At 45.1% G+C, this 6,547-nt stretch overlaps 1 long non-coding RNA gene across 1 annotated transcript; it reads left to right on the top strand.

The window, feature by feature from the left end:
* The first annotated feature begins 4,627 nt into the window (after window positions 1-4,627).
* Window positions 4,628-5,907, top strand: LOC113094793 (uncharacterized). Its single transcript, XR_003288160.1, has 4 exons — window positions 4,628-5,078; window positions 5,186-5,244; window positions 5,397-5,466; window positions 5,679-5,907. It is a non-coding gene; the product is annotated as an uncharacterized LOC113094793 (long non-coding RNA).
* The last annotated feature ends 640 nt before the right edge of the window (window positions 5,908-6,547 follow it).

The raw sequence follows: 6,547 nt of genomic DNA, 5'->3' as shown, positions 1-6,547 counted from the left end.
GTAAAGCTATTGGAGAACTCACTAATGCAGTTCGTGAACTTGCTGTACAAAAGGGTGGTCCCAGTGGTAGCCAGAGTGGAAAGCCAAAGTTCAAGCCCAAGTATACAGATGACGGCCAACCCATCTGTTTAAGATGTGAAGGGGTGGGACATGTAGCTAGGCAGTGTCCTGTACCACGTAGTTCCAAAGACCAGTCCACTGCCACCACAAGTTCTGCGTTACAGGGAAACGGGGTCCCTCCGTTGCTGTGAGCCGAGCAATGCGGGGAAAACCAGAAGGCTCGAGATGTAGCAAGTTAACAAAAGAACGGTTCTTAGAGCGTGCAGTTGGCAAGTGCCCTGAAGTTGATATTCACATTGATGGTGTTTCAGTTAGATGTCTTCTGGACACGGGAAGTAATGTGAGTACCCTAACAGAAAGCTTCTTCAGAGAAAACCTCCACGGAGAAGACAAGGACCTTCACTGCACCTCTAAGTGGCTAAGAATAACTGCAGCGAACAAGCTACCCCTGCCGTACCTGGGGTATGTTGAATTGGACATCCAAGTGATGGGGCTTACTATACCTGAGTGTGGGTTTCTGATAGTCCGTGATGGGGATTCTTCAGAGCCAGATTTAACTCCCCCTGGTATCATTGGCATGAATATCACCCAGAGATGCAGAGAGTTAGCACTGACTGAGTTTGACACCACTTTAGGAGGAAAGCTGGAGTCCGTGTGGAGGGAAGCCTTCACTCGCGTACAGGAAGTTGAACTAGGAAAAACTATGTCAACAGCCAGAGTTGGTGGTAAGGGCAAAGTCCATGTACCAGCATCCTCTGTAGCCACAGTTTATGCCAGAGTAAACAAGAAAGCCACTGACACCAATGCTTGGCTGTTGCTGGAACCAGGAACCACCCCATTACCAGGTGGCTTGATCCCTATGCCCACCTTAGTGTCATCCAGAAGTCGAGTGTTTCCAGTTCAAGTGGTCAACTTCTCCCAAGAAGATGTTTGGCTGCCCCCTAAAGTTCGTCTTGGGATACTTACCCTCTGTCAGTGTATTGAGAGTGACGCCTGTGAGGCGAGATTCCAGCGCATCTCTGCCGAACATAGAGAAGTGGGAATTGATCAGAAAGATAAAGCAGAGTCTGATGCTGACCTGAGTAACCTGTTAAGTAGACTGCATATGGGAGGTAATCCAGAAGAGCAAGCAATGCTCGGTGCATTAATTTTGAAGTATGCAGATGTGTTTGCTGTCCATGATGAGGACCTGGGATATACAGACCGAGTGAAGCATGAAATCCACTTGACAGATGATACTCCAGTAGCTCAGCCATATCGCAGGATACCACCGACCCAGTTTGAAGAGGTCAAAGAGCATATCTCAGGTTTACTCCGGAAGGGTGTCATCCAGGAAAGCTCGAGTTCCTATGCTTCACCCATTGTTCTGGTGCGCAAGGCTGATGGAAGTCTCAGGCTGTGCGTGGATTATAGGAAACTAAACTCCAAAACCAACCGTGATGCTTTTCCATTGCCGCGTATCGATGAGAGCTTGGATGCACTGGGCGGAGCACAAGTTTTCTCGACAATAGACCTTGCTAGCGGTTACCATCAAGTTGCAGTCCATGAAAAGGACAGACATAAGACAGCCTTCACCACGCCGTTTGGCCTCTATGAATACCATCGGATGCCTTTCGGGCTATGCAATGCGCCCGCCACGTTCCAGCGGCTCATGCAGGCCGTAATGAGTGACTTTGTGTTCCAAATTGTGCTTATCTACTTGGATGACTTGTTGGTGTACTCGTCCACCTTTCACGAACATCTTGTGCGACTTGAAACTGTGTTTAGAAGGTTGAAGGAAACTGGGCTGAAGATTAAAATAGAGAAGTGTCATTTCCTGCAGCCGGAAGTGAGATTCCTGGGCCATCAAGTTTCATCCCAAGGCGTGAGTACAGACCCTGATAAGATAAGTGCAGTTCGGGAGTGGCCAGTCCCCGGCACTCTCAAGGAACTCAGATCGTTCTTGGGGTTTTGTAGCTATTACAGGAGATTCATCGAAAGTTTCTCCCAGATAGCCGGGCCGTTGCATGATGTAGTGAATGCGTGCCTTAGGGAGACAAGTCACGTCAAGGCAGCTCAACTGTATAAGAGTTCCTGGACTTCTCAGTGTCAGACGGCATTCGAACGTCTCAAAGACAAGCTTACCAGTGCACCAACGCTGGGGTATGCTGATTTCACTCTTCCCTTTGTGATTGAGACTGATGCGAGCAACCTTGGGTTAGGAGCAGTCTTGTACCAGCATCAAAAGGGTAAGAAGACAGTCATCGCTTATGCCAGTAGGAGGTTGAGAGGGGCTGAGAGAAATGATAAAAACTACAGCAGCATGAAGCTGGAACTGTTAGCTCTTAAGTGGTCGGTCACTGAAAAGTTCCGAAGTTATCTGCTGGGGTCCAAATTCACCATCATAACGGACAACAACCCCCTCTGCCACCTCGGGACTGCCAAGTTGGGAGCCATTGAACAACGCTGGGCTGCTCAACTCGCTGTGTTTGATTTCGATGTCAAGTACCGCCCTGGACGATGCAACACTGCTGCTGACGCCCTTTCCAGGATACCAGGATCCGATGAACCAGACTTTGAAAGTGAAGATGCAGAGTATGATGGCTGTGTGGCAATCTGTAACTCCCTCAGGACAGGAACAGCTCTGGGACCAGACCTCGTAGCAGTAGGAGTTGAGGGTGGCAAAGTCTGGCAGTTAAAGGCATCTTTGGCAGGAGAAGAGGATGTTGGGTGTGAGAATACCCCCACTTTGCCAGGATATTCAAAGTCAGAACTTCGTCAGTTTCAGGAGTCTGATCCAACTCTCAGTGTGTTCAAGAAGTTCTGGAGCCGTCAAAGGAAACCTACCAAGCAAGAGAAGTTAGGTTTGTCCAGGTCTGTGCGTTCTTTGCTGAAACAATGGCCAAAGATCAGAGAGAAGGATGGTCTCTTATACCGTGTTATCGATGACGTCCACACTGGAGAATGTCACCAGATGTTGTTACCCACCTGTCTGATAGAACAAGTCCTGAAGAACGTTCACGATCAGATGGGCCATCAGGGTATAGAGAGGACATTAGCCCTGGTGAGACAGAGATGTTTCTGGGGAGGAATGTATGAGGAGGTGGAAAGGTGGGTGAAGCGATGTCAGCGCTGCGTGTTAGCAAAGATGCCGCAACCCAAGATCAAGGCGCCTTGGGCTTCATTCTTGGCTTCCCGGCCACTGGAGGTTGTAGCAGTCGACTTTACAATCCTGGAACCAGCCACGGATGGGCGAGAAAATGTTCTAGTGGTGACTGATGTGTTCACAAAGTTCAGTCAAGCATTTCCCACACGGGACCAAAAGGCTGAGACCACTGCCAAAATGCTCCTCAGAGAATGGTTCCTGAAATATGGAGTGCCGCAACGTCTGCATTCTGATCAGGGCAGAAATTTTGAAAGCGCTGTGATTGCGGAACTCTGCAAGTTGTACGGAGTTAAGAAAACTCGGACGACACCACATCACCCCCAGGGCAATCCTCAATGTGAGAGGTTCAATAGAACCCTTCATGACCTTCTGAAGTCTCTCCCACCCGAAAAGAAGCGCAAGTGGCCAGAACATTTATCAGAGCTGGTCTATGCATATAATGTGACGCCACACTCATCCACAGGGTACTCACCGTACTATCTGTTATTTGGGGTTCAGCCGCATCTGCCAGTTGATGCTCTGTTGGGCCAAGAGCCTATAACGGATGACAAACTTGATTGGTTAAAAGTACACCAGGAACGTCTCCGAGATGCCCATGTTCGAGCAAAGGAATATGCAGAAAGGAAGGCTGTGGAAAGAGCAATTCAGCATGAGGAGAAAGTATATTGCCCCACGGTAGAGATTGGACAACATGTGTACCTGCGACACCGACCACCAGGAAGAAACAAAATTCAGGATGCATGGTCTTCCACCGTTTACAGAGTGGTAGAGGTTCAGGGGACCACATACACTGTGAAGTCTGTCGAAGGGGATATGGTAAAAAGAGTGCACAGATCCAACCTCAGGCCCTGCAATAGTCCAGTCCCAGTGCCCATTCCAAGGCGTCGGAAGTCCCCTGTGCTGGAGGTACCTACCTCACCTGCAGAGTCAGAAATCCCCTCATTGGAGACAGAGTGCGTTCTGGTGGAGGAAGTTCTGTGTCCTGGGGAGAAACTGACGTTAGTCTCAACTTCGGAGTCTGCAAAACAGCCCGTTCCTCAGCTCGGAGACTATCTCAATGATCAGGAAGAGGAATCTGGTATGAGCGGTGACTGGTCAGGACCAGCGAGTCATGAGACACATGATGATAACCTGGAAGTGACGCCAGTATTTCGGGAGCCAGAAACCGAAAGTGTCCACTTACCTGCTGAGAATCCAGCGATGAGACCGGTGCCTACCCCTAGAAAGAAAAGAGAAGAGTGTGTTAAGCCAGAAGTGCCTTATCCTGCTGTGCGTAAAACACCTAGAACAAATGCAGGAGTGCATAGTAACCCAAACCGATTACCCAAGTCTACATGTAATGCAGTGTCTTTTAGTCCTGATGTGCTCTCCCAGGTGCTAGCTGGCATGGTCCTCTATACCACAGGGAAGCTTCAAGGGGGGACAAGATGATTAGGGTTGGTAGTCACCGGGGACGTCGACTATCAGCAGGGGAGAGTGTAACCAGGTCAAAAGTTACAAAAGTTATCACTGGACTGATTAGTAAAAGCTTGATGTTAAGGGACTCAGCATGTATCACACTGTAGCATGTTCCATCCAATACGCTAGCCCTTTAAGAAATGTGAATGTGTGACGTTCTGGAAGTGTCGCGAGATTCGCCTGTAAACAGCGCGTTTTCATAACGTGTTTTGAATGCTGCTCATGCGGTGGAGCGTCGAAGCCATAAAACTCCGTGTTATTATCAATATAATGAGAGAGATGCACATATAGTGACTGGAAAGCCTTCTTTAATATTTTGTTCATGCGGATGGCTGTGTATTGTGCTGAGTGACCGTGATTTCTGTCGAGACACGTACCCATGTGACGAAATCAGATCGACAATAGATCTCGAAGCGTAAGTGTTGAACTATCATCAATGCCAGTTTATTATTGAGATAATTTTGTTGTGCATGATGTGATTTGAACATTAAGTGATTAGTGGTCATCCTTGGTCGATTATAGAGGGGAGAAGAGAGCTCTGTAGGCCTTCTGTTTCCTCAGGCCGAGTGTGAAGCAACAGAGTGAGTGTTATTAATTAATCCATTTTAAAAATTGTTTAATACTCATGCATATGTGTGTTTTTTTGTAACCAGTAGATTGTTACAGTTGTTCTGATGTCGTGTTTTCCAAATGTTAAGAACCAGTGTTGTATTGTGTCTATTACTGTCCACAGAGGGGAAATTGAGTTCATCATTGGCTGTGAAAGCGTGTACAATGCTATGGTGATGCTATGATGATGAACAGTAAGTTTGAATTAGTTGACGTTTAAAGTGTACAAGTGTTAATTTACTGTGATTTGAGATTGAGTGAATATTAGCCAGTGTAATGTATTAATGTTACTGGGAATTGTGGCTTGTAATTTCATTTTTATGCATGTTATGTTACATAAGCAGCCTTATTTGATCTTCTATGCATGCTGACAAATCTTGTAACACTCTGTGTATTTGTTTTTCAGTATAAGAGTCCACTATCGTTGTCTATGTTGGTTATATTCATGTAATTGACCTGTTAATGTGGTGACTGAGAACAAAGAGACAAGAGAGTTTGATGTAAAGAAAAAATAACATCTTTATTGATTTCAACCACTGTAACAAGCCTTACTGTGTAACACCTTTAAGATTTGCATAATTAACGCTGCACTGTTAAGTGCAGTCTGGAATAAACGATCCCCTTAAAAAAAATTATTAATTCCTGTGTCCGGTGTAGTCACTAACACTCACACCGGGCCACAATAATATAATATAATATAGTATAATATAATATAATATAGTATAATATAATATAATATACATGCAAATCAGAGTTATTATATTTAACAAAAATAAAATATTATAAAGTACATAGACACACACACACACACACACACACACACACCAAAACTAAAAAACACAACTAAATTGCTAAAACTTAAATGAAAAAAAAAAAATACAAATATTAGTGAGAAACTAATTTCTGATTTCTAATTTATATCATCTTGATTTACTATCTTGGACACATATCAATAGTGTAGATTAAATTATTATAAAAGTCATCTTCATTGGATTTTTTTTTTTTTTTTTTTTTTTTGCAGTCATAGCTTTGTCAATGTAATAAAGAGAGCCCACCTAAACTCATTGCTCATTAAATATTCTTAATCATTATCAGATGGTGGTCCAGATGGTCCGTGGTGCAGTTCATTTTGCCAGGTCATTTTTACAGATGTGCTTTCACATATTAATCCTTCATGTTATCGTGGAGAGAAGAAAAAGCACAGTGACGTTTCTCCTAATCATTTTGATATCACTACATGATTGAAGCTGAGCGCTGACAGGCATCTGTATCCTC

This window comes from Carassius auratus, unplaced genomic scaffold, assembly GCF_003368295.1.
Source record: "Carassius auratus strain Wakin unplaced genomic scaffold, ASM336829v1 scaf_tig00215419, whole genome shotgun sequence".
Classification (NCBI taxonomy): Eukaryota; Metazoa; Chordata; class Actinopteri; order Cypriniformes; family Cyprinidae; genus Carassius; species Carassius auratus.
The sequence above is the reverse complement of the archived record's forward strand: the minus strand, read 5'-3'. Positions and strand labels throughout refer to the sequence as shown.